This window comes from Pinus tabuliformis, chromosome 3_1, assembly GCF_031772625.1.
Source record: "Pinus tabuliformis cultivar Carrire ecotype Pingquan chromosome 3_1, CPIR1, whole genome shotgun sequence".
Classification (NCBI taxonomy): Eukaryota; Viridiplantae; Streptophyta; class Pinopsida; order Pinales; family Pinaceae; genus Pinus; species Pinus tabuliformis.
The window spans coordinates 119342978-119359810 of record NC_142301.1 but is presented as its reverse complement, the minus strand read 5'-3'; positions in this window follow the sequence as shown (position 1 = coordinate 119359810).

The window sequence follows — 16833 nt, the reverse complement described above, 5'->3', positions numbered from 1 at the left end:
ACATTGGTGTTAACGCAGAGATCGAAAGCCAAGATTTCCTCATCCCAAATTGACTTAGCGCCCAACAAACTCCAAGAATTCCGCAGAGAAACAAGGTAAGAAATCATTTCAGGATTTTCATCAATAGTTGGACGACTTTCAGAGGTAGATAAGCTCGAGTTGGTGTTTGAGATATGTCATTTTGTAAGGAGTTAAACTGCAATTATAAAATCAAAATCTTTCCACCTATGTAATGCGATGATCCTCGGAGCTATTGAAGAAGAATTCTAATCAAAATGGAATTGTTAAAAACAGGAATACAAGTCATTAACTCAGAGCTAATTATGAGTTTTCTTCCGGATCAAGTAATCGAACTTGAGTTTCGAATTTCCTCATGTATGGTTATATATATGAAAAACAGAGTCTTATTTTGTATACACAATGAAAATTTTCCTACACGCAGTGAGAAAATTTTTCATATATATATATATATATATATATATATATATATATATACAGTGAAATTTTCAAGTGAGATTTTGTATACACAGTGAAATTTTTGAGAGGAGATTTTCATAACAAAGCATTGGAAAATAGAGATTGGAGCATGAAGTTTAAAAGCAGTGAGACATTGCTATGATATTTTTTACATCTCTTTACACAGTGAGCCATTTTTAAAAGAACAATGGACTTTTTTTTTGACAGCAAAACAGGGAATTGAGAAAGATTCAAGCAAGGGAGTAATTTGTTTTTTTCAAGGAACTCCAGAGATCAGGTAAGCCTATTTGCTATGATCCATAAACCAAAATTGCATGAATAAGGAAGCAAAGATATATTTATATATGTAATTTTGTTTATGATGAAGATGTTAACAGTCCAAGGGTACATTAATTGGTACACAGAGAACATGGCCACCAGATTAGAGCCAAGTGAATTCAAGGTAGAAAATTGGGGAAAAGAGACCATAGAAAAACTATATCAAGCAGGATTGATAGGATTCCTTCAGAAGTTCAAAGGGCATAATGACAGGATAACAAAAGATTTCATAAACAATTATAGTCAAGGTCAAACAATAGTGGGTAACCTATCTATTCCACTAAGCCCAAAATTCATTTCTGAAGCTCTAGATCTTCCACTAGAAGGTGAAGAATACCACAAAGGCTTACATTTTAAAGACAAAGGGTGGACTTTCTTTTTGGAAAAACATAGAATAGGATCATTTGATAGGGCAAAAGGCATTCCAAGGGATTGGTTGAATGAACCTTGGGAAGAGTTGGTGTTAATCATTCAGAGGTACTTTACATGTGATAACAGGTTCAGTGTAGTCTACCTCTACCATATTAGACTACTTCAACATATCAAGGGAGAATTAAAAATTAATCTACCCTACTTCTTCTCTAAAAACTTGATCAAAATGATAGAGAGTGTGAAGAGTAAAACTGAAGCCAAGGAAACACACATCTACCATCAGGGGCTTATTAGAATACTTGTAGAACATCAGATGAAAAGTAAAGGTTCAACATGGAAGGAATTTTTAGCCCAGCATCAGATTGAAGAACAAAGAGTAGAGGAGAAATTTGAGCCAATACATAAGACGAGAAGCATAATGAATTCTCCTTTGAACCTGAGGACTAGGTCCAAGAAACAACAAGACAGTATCATGATTGAGAAGGATAAATATTTTCTATCTATTCCTAGGAAGCCTAGGAGGAAAAGCCAAGAAGAAACAAGTAGTAAGGAAAAGGATCCTGAAGTGCAAATTGTTGAACCTCCTCCCACTTCAAAAGAAATTGATGAAATCTTTGAGAGAATGCAAAAGGGAGTCTATGAGGAACCTCAGGAGAGGGATTTATACTTTGACAATGTTGAGGTAGGAGCCACCTCATCACACTCATTTTCCAAAGATACAAAAGAAGAGGAAAGAGAGCTGCACCTCAAGAAAATCAAAGAGTTAACAGAGGAGTTGGAGGATAGAAAAATTCTAGAAAGACATTTGAAAAAGGAAAACAAGATGTACAGGAAAAACAACAAAAAGATAATCAAAGAGAATAAAGAGTTGACCAAGAAGGTTAACAAACTTGAAACTAAAAACTCCCTCATAGCTAAACAGGCTTACAGATGGCTGAAAGAGAAAAACACATGGCAATATAAGTATGAAAGGCAGAAAGTCAAGACCACCATCTACAAGGAAGGGAAGTATGAAGGAATTCATTATCTTCTACAGGATGCACAGACAGAGGTTTCAGGATCAGGGTCAGCAGAGACATCAACACTCAGAAGGTCAAAAAGGAGAAAGAAAGCATGAGGACATGCTTGCAAATCAGCAAGGGGGAGATGTTGGCCCTCATTTTTCATCAGATTTTGCTTATTAAAATACACCTAATTTCCATAATTCTCAACCATATACCATCCATATACACCTTATTTTGACCAATTTATGCATATTCAGGTATATAAATTATGTTTTTCAATTTTTAGATATTTTTGTAAAAATTGGGTTTTAAGTGTATTTTTGGACAGAACTAAAAATTCCTATAATGGCTCCATTGAAGTCATACTTGCAGGACACCTGGGCACGAGCTGAGCATAGATATGGAAAGCTTGGGAACCAAGGATGGACGTGTACCTATTGGTTCTGCCAAACCGAGCTAAAACAATCCCGTTCAACGCTGGTCAAACATGACTTGTCTTTCAGTTAATCCCTAGGAAATAGGTCAAATTTAGTATTTTTTGGGATTTTCCAAAATTTGTGTAATTGAATGGATGGATTCGACCAAGATAGATGGGATTAGGATATATATGATTGTTAGAGACATTTTAGTCAAGTTTGTTTATTATTTCTCTATTTAAGCCAAGACCATTGAAGGCTTGAAGGAGTAGAATTTGTATAATATGATATTGAGACTCTTTGAAGACTGAAAGTTAATTGAAAAACCTGTTTCATTTTCATTTGTTGTTCATGCTTGGCAATTAATTAAAGTTGTTGTAGTTGAGGTTTCTTCAAGTGTGCAAGGCAAGGGTGGAGGGCCCCCACAACAAGCTAAGTGCACTTCTTGGTTAATTTAGCATAAATTTTCATAAACTAGTTTTTGCTTCAGATGTATTTAGATGTGTAAATATTTATTATGATTACTGGATGAATATTGGTTTAATTATAATTTGCATATGAAGGGACAAACAAGAATTTAAGTTAAATTCTCCTTCTGTTTGATCAGGAACTATAATTAAAATTCATCCTCTTTTCCTTGTTTAAAGTTATTTTTAAATTTCTAGTTTTAAAGCAATGGAAACAATGATAAAATAGAAATGTGAAGAAGGACAACCTGGATCTCCTTAGTTAGGAGCCTCTTCTCTTACATCTACTACATCATAAAATGTTGTTAATTAGTGATTTGGGATTTCTCTTCATGGAAGTAATATTGTTGAGAAGGATACCCTGGTTCTCCTAAGTTAGGAGCCTTATACCGCACATATTACATAACTAAATCAAAAAATTTGTCTTTATTAATTTTATTACATGAAATTTTAACATGGGTTACTACATTATTTTTGTTCTTGAACCATATTAGTCATATATGCAACGTAATAATTATATAAAAACACGATATTGCAAAGATTTTACCTTACTAGCTTTACAATCGCACATTGGAATATATTGTGTTTGGATGTATATATCATCTTTGCTTTCCTTTTTGTTGCGTCGATAGGCACATTCGATTCTTCGTTTTGTTTCATTTTTCGAGTTTTTTTTTGGTTTTACCAATGTCAAGAATCGATCTTAGTATAGGCTCGAAAGGAAATCACGGTCCCAAAAATCTGTTGACAAGATACGACGGTTGATCAACACGCAGAGTTACTAGAGCAAGGAAAAAGAAAGGAGGATCATCGATGGGGAGAATCAGAGGGAAGAAACCCCAAATTTGCAGAATTGGATATTTAATTTACCCTCACTCATTAAAAATTAAAATAAATTGATTAATATGGTAAAGGAAATTTGATCACAATGGATGGCTGAGTGATTATTTTATTTTAAGTTCAAATGGTTTGACCACCGATCTAATCCATATAAATCGTCTACATTGAATGGTGAAAAATTGTTTGTAGGGATACTTTAAGATTTCTATGTTTTAATGATAGATTTTTCGGCGAAAATCACATGAGAGATCATTTGTCGACGCGTTTCGAACCAACCAGTGTGGTTCATCGTCAGGACAAGTTGAAAAACAGATCCAGCTTAGCCTGTTTAAATAGCTAGAGCAGAGACACCAACGGTTACCTGGGCCAAAAGTTGACTTCCGGAACAAGGTCAAATTTAGTTATAATAGGCAAAAACTAAATAAATAAATATATAAAAATAAAATCAAAAATAATAAATTATAAGGTCAAATTTAGTTATAATAGGTAAAAAATTAAATCACTACATAAATAAAAATATATAAATAAAATTAAAAATAATAAATTGTAAGGGAACATATAAATAAGTAAACAAATTAGTAGGCAAAATGATAATACTAATAGTAGTATTAAGATTAGTGGGGATAGTAATAATAGTTCTAGTAATAATAATAATATGATGGTCGGTAGTAGGAAAGATAGGAGGAATAATTCTAGAAAAGGTTTTAATAGTCATAGTAATCTTCCCCCTTCCTCTCAGAACAAGGTGATCAATCTTTCCAGCTTCTCTTTTCCCCCTGGCGTTTTTAGTGTTTTGAGTAAAGGGCTAAATTTTGCCTTAGCTCCTAAGAAGATCCCTGTGGATGATATTATTTGTGACATAGAATTTGGGATTAGAGATTTACCTGATAGGATCAAGGATACTATTAGGCAGGACTGTGCGGTTGTCTTAAGAAAGGCTAAACCCCCCAAGAGCAACCTGAGCAAGGAAGAGTCAGCAGCTCTCAGATCCTTAAACCAGAACAAAGATATCATTGTTCTCAAGGCTGACAAGGGTGGGGCTGCTGTCATCCTCAACAGGGCTGATTACCGCAGCAAAATGTTGGACCATCTTCTTAATAGTGGAAGCTACAAAAAGCTTCCCAAGAATCCTTTAAAGAAGGTTTCTAGGAATGTGGCTCTTGCCATTAAATCCATTAGTTCGTTGAGTTCCCTTCACCATAAACTCATTGAGAGCAACCCTATTACTCCGAGAATCTATGGTCTCCCCAAGATTCATAAGGAAGGAGCTCCTTTGAGGCCCATTGTCAACACTATTGGAGGTCCTACCTACCTTCTTGCTAAGTTCCTTGCGTTAAAGCTTAAGCCCCTGGTTGGTCATACGGAGTCCTTCGTTAAAGACTCTGCTTCCTTTATTGATGAACTTAAGGACATTAAGCTTGACCCTGGGGACATTCTTGTTAGTTTTGACGTTGTTTCCCTGTTCACTTGCATTCCTATTAAGGAGGCCTTGGAAGTGATCTTCCGCTTCACTGACCCCGACACTGCTAGGTTGGTTGAGATCTGCCTCACTTCCACCTTTTTCAGTTTTGAGGGGGAGTTCTTCGAGCAAACCTGTGGTGTCGCCATGGGTTCCCCCCTGTCCCCGGTTGTTGCCAATCTCTTTATGGAAGATTTTGAGTCCAAGGCTCTGAATTCTTCCCGTCTCTTGCCTAAGCTCTGGAAAAGGTATGTGGATGATACTAATGTTATTTGGTCTCATGGCCAAAAAGAATTAGATCTTTTCTTTGAGCATCTCAACAATCAATCCCCTGCCATTAAGTTCACTAAGGAGCAGGAGGTTGATGGATGCCTCCCATTCCTTGATATTCTTATTTCGAAGAATGGTGATGGTTCCATCGCCCACCAGGTTTTTCGGAAGAAAACTCATACTGAGCAGTATCTTCATGCCAGTTCTCACCATTTCCCAGCTCAAAAGATGGGTGTTCTCAATACCCTTGCTACTCGGGCCCTAAGGATCTCGGATAATAAAAGTTTTGAGAAAGAAAAATCCCATCTCCTTGATGTCTTTGTCGAGAATGGTTACAGTAGATACTTGGGTCAGAAGGCTTTTAGAAAAGCCGCCAAGAATTCTCTAGCAAAAAGGGAACCGAAGGAACGGATTCCAGGTGTCCATCTTCCTTACGTTCAAGGGACCACTGATAAGGTTGCAAGGATTCTCAGGATGCATAGTGTACCCGTAACCTTTAGGCCCCTTAGCACCATTCGTTCGTCCCTCAGATCAGTTAAGGATCCTATTGACCCCAAAGATATGAAAGGGGTTTATATTATCCCCTGCTCCTGTGGGACCCCTTATATTGGTGAAACCGGTCGCTCCATTAATCAAAGGATTAGTGAGCACGCTGCTGACCTTAAGCATAGAAGAGCTAAGTCTTCCGCTCTAGCTGAACATGTAGAAAAAACTAATCATCATGTTTGCATTGAGGAAGCTAGTGTTATCGCTAGGGTTTCGCATTTTCACCATCGGAAATTTAGGGAAGCTATTGAGATTGAAAAGAGACCCAACAATCTCAATAGAGATGATGGTTGGAAAATCAGTAGGTGTTGGGTCCCAGCACTTTCTTCTTGATCGTTTTTCTTGTCTCTTATTACTATTTATATTCTTATTATTATTATTATTTATATCAAGCAATTATTTTATTTATTAAACAGTACTATTGCAGACAGTAACTATTACTAAATACTATTACTTTACACTATTATTTGGTCATCGTTTTCTTTTCTCTTATTCATTTTATTTATACTTTTATTTATTTAGTTATTTATTTATTTTAATCTATTACTATTACTAGTACTATTATTATTTATTTATTCAATAACTTAATTATTAATTATTATATTTTAATTATTATTTATTTTTATGTATTTATTTACTAAATACTATTATGTAGTAATGGTTTTATTTATTTTATTTATATTTTATTATTTATTTATTTTATTCTACTAGTAGTATTATTATTAACTTATTACTTTTATTATTTTGGTTATTATTTTATTTATTTATTCCAACATTTCTTTAATATCAATTTTTAATGATTTTACTAATAAGATTTTTTTATTGATAATTTCAATTTTTACCAATAATATTATTTATTTATTTATTTAATTATTTATTTTAATCTATTATTATTACTAATACTATTTAATTATTATATTTAGTTATTATTTATTTATTTATTTTTATATATAATAAATACTATTATATAGTAATCGTTTTATTTTATTTTTTGTTTATTTTTATTTATTATTTTAATTCTATTATTTATTTCTTTTATTTTGGTTATTGCTTGTATTTATTTATTATTTTTCCAACATTCTTTTATCTGAATAACCCCCTTTTTATAAGGAAAGGTCCGTTATTTTTACTTTTATTATCAATTTTTCTTAATTTTAATTTTATTTGTTTTAATCCTCTTTTCCTCTTTTTATTTTATTTAATTTATTTTTATATGGTTCTAATTTATTTTTATTTTAACTATTTTGCCTACTAATTTGTTTACTTATTTATATGTTCCCTTACAATTTATTATTTTTAATTTTATTTATATATGTAGTGATTTAATTTTTTACCTATTATAACTAAATTTGACCTTATAATTTATTATTTTTGATTTTATTTTTATATATTTATTTATTTAGTTTTTGCCTATTATAACTAAATTTGACCTTGTTCCGGAAGTCAACTTTTGGCCCAGGTAACCGTTGGTGTCTCTGCTCTAGCTATTTAAACAGGCTAAGCTGGATCTGTTTTTCAACTTGTCCTGACGATGAACCACACTGGTTGGTTCGAAACGCGTCGACAAATGATCTCTCATGTGATTTTCGCCGAAAAATCTATCATTAATTGTTATGGATCACAGAAGTCTCAACTCTACAATTTCTATGTTTTGGTTAAGTATTTACATCCACATGGTGAAGTTGCAGTAAAGTATGGTTGTAACTTATTTTAATTACAATTTTTAATATTTATAGTTAATGTTTTAGTTTAGGATTTAATTTTAAAGAGTAATGTTTTAAATGGAGTGGATTTTGATTGTGTGATAAATGTATAAAAGAATATCAAAATTGTTTTGAAGTTTAATTTTAATTTATTTTATATGAGTAGTCATGCTTAAAATTTTTTATATTATTTCATTTCTATTCTATTTTAAAATTTTCAAATTATTCATATAAAATAAATAAAAATTAAATTTAAAATAATTTTGATAAAGGTAGAAGTAAACATGAACATTTAACATGTAATGTTTAACATTTTTAATCTAATGTTGGCCTTATTTAAAAATCAATCTAATTATTATCATAATGTATAAAAACAATATAAATTTAAAATATGAAGATGTATGGTAAATAAATAAACTAGAAGTATGGTAAATAAATAAATAAACTTTTTATATTTACTCCATAAACCTCTTTATATTTACAAAAATTCAAAAAAGAGGTTTTATTTAGGTGAAGCCTATGGGATACCATGGGACAAATTATTATTAATACCATGGGACAAATACTATGGGCCAAATACCATATTTATAAAATAGGTATGGTAAACAAATAAATATAAAAGATGTATAAAGAGGTATGGTAAATAAACAAAAACATATCAAATAGGATTAGAAATCAACATCTAATTATATACCAAGCCTATGGGCCAAATTATATTAATAGCATGCAATTTTTTTTTTTGACTCTAATATTAATATTAATAATATTATCAAATATAATATTCATATTAATATTATTAAATTTAATAACTTTGGATTAATACAATATTAAATTGTTGTATTCTAATATATATTAATATATCATGATATATATATATTAAATCTAGATATATACGGAAGGGTAGAACAAAGACATAGAGTTATAGAGGTGGAGAGATAGGGGGAGTGACAAGGGAGAGATAGAGATAAACTGAAGGAAAGGGGAGACGACGAATGAAGAGAGAGAGAGGTAGATAAGGGTAAGAGAGGGAGAGGGAGAGCTAAAGATGGAGGTAGGAGAGAGAGAAGGAGAGAGGGAGGGAGATAGTGATAGGATTAGAGACAGAGAGAGAGAGAGAGAGATGGGGGGAGAGAGAGGAAGGACGAGAGAGAGGGATTGAGAGACAGGAGGAGAGAGGGAGGGATAGAGAGATGGATTGGAGGGGGAGAGAGGGAGGGAAGAAGAAAGACATAAAAACTGAGAAGTGGAGGGAGAGAGGGAGTGACGAGGGAGAGATGGAGAGAGAGTGAGTGTGTTTAGGGATGAGATAAAGAGACAAAGAAGGAAAGATGGAGATAAGGGGGAGAGAAGGATAAAGGGAGGGATATAGTAACACAGTTGGAGAGAGAGAGTGATGGGGGAAGAGAGAGGATTGGAGAGCAAAGAGAGAGAGAGAGAGTGATAGAGAGGGGGGGGGGGAGATAGAGGGAGGCAAGAGAGAAAGGGAGAGAGAGGAAGGATGAGAAAGAAGACTTGAAAGACAGGAAGAGATTGATGGGGGAAGAGAGAGGGAGGTAGGAGAGAAATGAAGGACATGAGAGAGGACTTGAGAGAGAGGAGGAGAGAGGGAGTGATAAAGAGATGGAGTTGGAGGGTGGGAGAGGGGGAGAGGGGGAGAAGAAGAAAGGCATAGAGAGTGAGAAGTGGACAGAGAGAGGGAGTGGCAAGGGAGAGAGGGAGAGATATAGTGTATGTTTAGGGGTGAGATAAAGAGACCAATAAGGAGAGAGAGAGAGGCATATAATAACATAGTTGGAGAGAGAAAAAGGCATATAGTAACATAGTTGGAGGGTGAAGAGAGAGAGAGGTGGGAGAGAAAGGGAGATAGACGAAGGAACAAAGAGAGGACGTGAGAGACTAGAGAGAGTTAGGGAAAGAGAGATGGAGATGGAGGGGGGGAGTGAGGGAGGTAAGAAGAAATGCACAGAGAGATAAATGTGGAGAGAAAGAGAGAGAGAGTGACAAGGAAGATGGAGAAAGAGGGAGATAGGACAATAGGAGAGAAGACTTGAAAGACAGGAAGAGATTGTTGGCATTATGATTTCTGGTATGGCTATATGTTACAGATGTTGTACTTGATGGCAACTCCCATGACAGGGCTCTCAATTTATGAAAAATTAAGAAAGACGCAGGATATCAGTTCAGAAGGTGCGTACCCGCAGGTACACCATGCAGGGACCGCATCCAGAGTCGCAGGCCAGCCATTCAGGAGGTGCGTCCACCCAGTGCACACATTTCTAGGCAGAGAAAAGCCCACGTGGGGGTTTCTTGTGTTTTACTCTTGGTATCCGCTGACGGTATTGTGTTATTATGGTGTCGGCTCGTGGTATTGTTCCATGATTTGAGGAGGAGCTTGCCTATATAAAGCAAAGGAGATCATTTGGCTTAGGTATGTCTTTGGTTGAATATCTTATTGGGTGAGATCTGGTCTAGATCTAAAAGGCGAATCTACTGAAGGACTGAGATCTCTTTGGCGCAAGATCAGATCTGTAGATCTGACTGTTTGGGTTACACTTAAAGTCTTGAAATCATTCATACCCGAAGGGACGCAGGTACAGTGAAAGGAAAGCGCGCCGGGACGCAGTGCAGAATCTGGAGATCTGCGTGGGGACGCAGGGCAGACGAAGTTCAGGTGCGTCTGGGACGCCGCTGAGTGACTAGAGATCTGCGTGGGGACGCAGAGCGATCAAGGTTCAGGTGCGTCTCTGAAGCAAAAGGACGCGGCGCGATAGTGTTTTTGGGTGCGTCTCTGAAGCAAAAGGACGCGGCGCGATAGTGTTTTTGGGTGCGTCCCTGTAGCAAAAGGACGCGGCGCGATAGTGTTTTTGGGTGCGTCCCTGTAGCAAAAAGACGCGGCGCGATAGTGTTTCTGGATGCGTCCCTGAAGCAACAGAACGCTGAGCAGTTAAAGGAACAGTGCGTGGGCACGCAGCGCAGCAGAAGGATATCTGCGTGTGGACGCAGGGTAGCAGAAGGTTAACTGCGTCTGGTCGCAGGCCACAGAAGGAAAAACTGCGTCTCTGTCTTAAGATGCTCTGTTGATTGAATTTCTCTGTTGATAAAGTGTTCTGGGTTAGTTCTGTTATTGCTGATCTGATATCTGTAGTGTACTGTACTTGTTGATCATCTGATGCTTTATGAAAAGAAGTAGGGGGTTGTAGCTCCCTTCCAGGAGTAGACTGGAAAACGAGAGAGAGAGAGAGTTGTAGCTCTCTGCAGGTTGCAGCTTGCGTACTGGTAAAGGACTGCACCAGTACAAAATCATTGTAAAAGAAGTTTCTAATTTGAAAGAAGATAGAGACATATTGCAGCAGGTGGTTTTCACCCACATTGGGTTTCCACCTTACATCTTGTGTTCTTTGGTGTGACTATCTGTTTTCTTTGTTCATGCTCATTATTTTATAGTACTGACATGCAAAAATAATTCAAAGATCAAATAAGGAAGATTTATTAAATTGCTAGATAATACTGATTCACCCCCCCTCTCAGTATTATTTCCAACAGTTAGAGGGTGGGAGAGGGGGAGAGGGGGAGAAGAAGAAAGGCATAGAGAGTGAGAAGTGGACAGAGAGAGGGAGTGACAAGGGAGAGAGGGAGAGATATAGTGTATGTTTAGGGGTGATATAAAGAGACAAATAAGGAGAGAGAGAGAGGCATATAATAACATAGTTGGAGAGAGAAAGAGGCATATAGTAACATAGTTGGAGGGTGAAGAGAGAGAGAGGTGGGAGAGAAAGGGAGATAGACGAAGGAAAAAAGAGAGGACGTGAGAGACTAGAGAGAGTTAGGGAAAGAGAGATGGAGATGGAGGGGGGGAGTGAGGGAGGTAAGAAGAAATGCATAGAGAGATAAATGTGGAGAGAAAGAGAGAGAGAGTGACAAGGAAGATGGAGAAAGAGGGAGATAGGACAATAGGAGAGAAGAGAGATAGAAGCGGTGGAGAGGGAGGGGGAGAGAGAGAGAGAGGAGGGAGTGATAGATAGATAGATTAGAGAAAGAGAGTGTATGTTTTGGGGGTGATATAGAGAGACAAAGGGAGATAAAGATATAGATAGAAGGTGAAGAGAGGGAAAAAGAGGGAGATGGAGACAGGGAGGGAGGGACAAAGAGATTGATAGATATGGAGAGACAAAGGAGAGATGGAGGGAGATATAGATATAGATTGAGGGGGGAGAGATGGAAGAAGATTTCTTATACTAGATGCATCGATTTCATTGTAGATGGTGATTTGTAATCCTATATGTTTGCTTTCACTAGATGCATTGATTTTAGTGTAGATGTTGATTTCTAATGATATTTCATTACTTGCACTACATGCATTGATTTAAATATAGATTATTTCTAATCCTATATGTTTGCTTGCACTAGATGCATTGATTTTAGTGTAGATGGTGATTTATAATCCTATTTTATTGCGTGCACTAGATGAATTAATTTCAATGTAGATGTTTATTTCTAATTATATTTGATTTCTTGCACTAGATGCATTGATTTCAATGTAGATTATTTCTAATCCTATGTGATTGCTTGCACTAAATGCATTGATTTTAGTGTATATGGTGATTTCTAATATATAGATTGATTTCAGTGTAGATGTTGGTTTCTAATCCTATTTGCTTACTTGCAGTAGATGCATTGATTTCAGTGTAGATGTTGTTTTCTAATCTTATTTGATTGCTTGCATTAGATGCATTGATTTTAGTGTAGATGTTGATTTCGGATTTGATGTATTTGGATGTACAATGATACATTAATTTGAAAGTGATTGGATTAATAGTGTGCATTGATTTCAGTGTAAGCAAAAAAAATTATTGACAATGTACATAGATTTTTGTGTTATCGTAATTCAACCTATTAATATTGGAGAGCAAGAGAGACAAGGTATGATGTTTGCTACACCAACTCGAGCTAATTTTTTTAATGGTTTATGATTTCAACTATCTTTTTCATATAATCGATATGAAAAGATAGCAAAACTACCAAGGGTGACAATAAGAATAATACAAGAAAATAATTTGAGATTGATCACAATGAAGACTATTTGTAACTGAATACATTTTTATTATTCACATTTTTTATCAAGGAACACTATTACATTGTCACTTTGCATTCAAAATTTTTATTTCATGATTTTTCATCATTGAAGTTATTAACAATATCTATCATCTCAACAAATTGACGTAACTAATAAAATCTAAAATTAAAATGACCAAATAAATGTCAAACATATTTAGCATATTTAAAATGATTGTATTAATATTAAATGTATTTACATATTATTGATAAAATTAATCATATGTTCGATAGATTTTCCTTGGCCACACACGACTGAAACCAGCCTAGATCCATCTTAACTCCATATCTATCAAGCGTCGAGAGGGATCAAATATCTTGAGGTGCAAACCTTTCCTCAACTTTTGCACTCAAATATGAGGTTTTCACCTTGAGAGATTTGATCCCTCTCGACGCTTGATAAATCTGGAGTTAAGATGGATCTAGGTTGGTTTTATATTTCTGCAATGTAAATATATCAAAAACAAAAAAAGAATATCGAAACATTTCCATCTCACATTGTACATTCCGAGCAAGTTGTCTCATTATCTTGTTGTGATAACAAGATTTGAGGGGTTGATCATTTTAGTTTGTTTAACTTAAACAAAACTATCAACATATTTTGGCAACCATACAGGGGAGCGAGATTAATTTTTCTCCTTAGTTTGTTACTTTGTTAAGCATGCATGCTTCATTTTGGATTCTGATTAAAAGTTTGTCTAGGCATCTTTTCCCAACTTTCATTGGTTCCCCTAATGAATCCTCCCATGATCATGTCATAGGGGGACAGGAATAAAATCTTAAATCAAAATAGATAATTTGTTTATTTAGGTCAGATAGACCATTATTTGGTCTCAACGGACGTTAACCATCATCATCATCATCATCATCATCATCAAAATTCTTAATTTTTTATTGTTTTGCAAGGGTTCATGACCTTCATACTGCTTCCCCCCTCTTTACTCTCACTCTTTTCATAGAGGCAAAAGACTGGTACCCTGATATTTTCGGGCCAACCCTCTTTGGCAGATTTATCCGTGATTTTCCTCCTTCACTTAAGCCTTCCCAACCCCACTTTCAGTGTAAAATCTACGAGAGTGGTCATGATCCTTTAACTTTCCAAATTCTGATCAAAGCTAGGAGGCAATACAAATGTTAAAGAGACAATCCTATCACTTCTAGTGGCTTCCAGTACACAGATATTGAATCTATGTTTCCTATTGTTTACGAAGAGGATGATTCTGATCCCTGCCTGGTTGACTGAACATCTCCATGTGATATCTTTCCATTTGATGACTCTCTCTTTCATGAAAATTTCGAATTTCATGCATGCAATGACTAGTCTAAACCTCAAGTAAATCCCAAACTTCTTCTTCCTAAATATAATGTTGTATGTGACAAATCCAATCAAAAAGTGTTGAGGCACTGACCAGGTTAAATAGTAGTGGTTGTGGGCACATGGTATAGTGTACCCATGGTATTATGGTTTGTCGTATTGCATGTAATGGAGCCTATAAAAGACTGAGAATACTTCATTGTAATGTAGGCCTGGAGGTGAGTGGTGAAGGCTCACTTGGTCGGATTGGCCAGGGTTTTGGCCAATGCTAATGAGATCTCATTGGGTTGGGTTTTTCCCCAGATTTGGGGTTTTCCTGGATAAATATTATGTGTATTGTTGCTGGTTATTTTATTATTCCTCTCTGTAAATCTCGGTAAATATCAGTAATAATTTATCTCTCTGCCGTAAATTTCCTAACAATTTGGTATCAGAGTTGTTTTGGCTTCAAGGGGACGCGTTTGTTGCTGAGGGGTTTTTCTCAGGCCTGTGGTAGACCTTGTTTAGTGGGAGATCTACGGGATCGATTCTTGTGGTGAAAGAAGATGGCAAGCAATGGAAAGATAGAGATCAAGAAATTTAATGGTCAGAATTTTGAGTTGTGGAAACTTAAGATGGAGGATATATTGGTGGATAAAGATCAGTGGACCACAGTAGATCCGGGTACTAAACTAATGGAAATGTCTGATGAAGACTGGAAGAATTTGGATCGGAAGGCAAAAGGCACAATACGATTGTGTGTCTCAGATTCAGTATTGTTGAATGTATAAGGGGAAGCTATGACAAAGGCTTTGTGGGACAAGTTAGGGACTTTGTACCAATCTAAGTCTCTGGTGAATAAACTGTTCTTACAAAAAAATCTGTATAACCTGATAATGAAAGATGGAGACACAGTGACAGAGCATCTGAACGCATTTAATATTGTGGTAAGTTAATTATTATATGTTGATATTAAAATTTCAGATGAAGATAAGTGCATCAGTTTGTTGTGTTCTCTACCAGATTCATGGGATAGTCTGGTTGTTGCAATAGGTAGCAATGCAATTGCCTTACAGTTTGATGAAATAGTTTCATCCTTTTTTATAGAGAAGATGAGACGGAAAAATATGGATAGGCAAAATTGTGATGCCTTATCTGTACGAGGACGATCCCATAACAGAGACAAAAATAAGTCCTCGAGTGGGAGATCTAAATCTCCAAGAACATCTGTAAAGGTGTTCTAGAAATGCGGAAAGGAAGGACACTACAAAAGAGACTGTAAATCTAAAGCTCCTGAGAAAGATAAGGGATCTGATGATGCTCCTTTTGCAAAGGCGAAAACCACCTCAGATGAAGGTGGGGATGTGTACTTGGCTTCTTCTTCAAGTACACATGTAGATCATGAGGCATGCTTGATTGACTCAGGTGCATCCTTTCACTTCACTCCCCATAGAGAGTGGTTCTGTGAGTATGAGAAATATGATGGTGGTGATGTCTTCTTAGGGGATGACAGGAAGGCTAGAATCATTGGTCGTGGAAAAGTCAAGTTGAATTTGCAAGGTGGAAGGATTAGAACACTTTCGGGTGTTCTGCATATTCCTGCATTAGCCAGAAATTTGATTTTTGTAAGCAATTTGGATGATGTAGGTTTAAAAACAGTGTTCAAGAAAGATACCTGCAAGATGGTTCGAGGAGCACTGGTATTGATGTGGGGAGTTTGGATTGGAACTCTGTACAGGCTGCAAGGTAGCACTGTTATTGATGGGTGCAACAGTTTTGTGGTTCCTGAAAGTGGAGCATAAAATCTCATGGTTTCTGGAGAAAAGACCATGCTATGGCATCAAAGGCTTGGACATATTGGAGAGAAGAGCCTTCGAATACTTCATGGTAAAGGTATGGTAGAAGGTATATCTAATAACTCTCTGGATTTTGATTTTTGTGAAAATTGTGTATATGGGAAGCAGAATCAGGTGAGTTTCCCCTCTGGTGGTAAGAGGGAAAAACGAATATTAGAGCTTGTACACAGTGATGTGTTTGGAACTGTGTCGGTTCCATCATTGGGTAAGATTGTGTACTATATATCATTTATAGATGAATTCTCAAGGAATACATGGATATATTTCCTCGAGAAGAAATCTGAAGTCTTTGACATGTTTAAAGAATTTAAGGCTCTAGTGGAAAACTAGACAGAGAAGAAGATAAAGGTGCTGAGGACAGATAACAATGGAGAGTTTTGCAAGAAGGAATTTGAAGAGTTTTGTAAGACGTGTCGTATAGCATGACATAGGACTACTCCATACACACCTAATCAAAATGGAGTTGCATAAAGAATGAACAAGACGTTGATGGAAAGGGCAAGAAGCATTCTCAGTGGTGCTGGGTTAGGACAAGAATTCTGGGCAGAGGTGGTGGAGACTACATGTTACCTAGTCAACAAATCACCTTCATCAACATTGGAAGATAAGAATCCACAAGAGGTATAGACTGGTAATAAACCTTCTCTTTCACATTTGAGGGTATTTGGATGTGATGCATATGTACATGTTCCAAAGGAG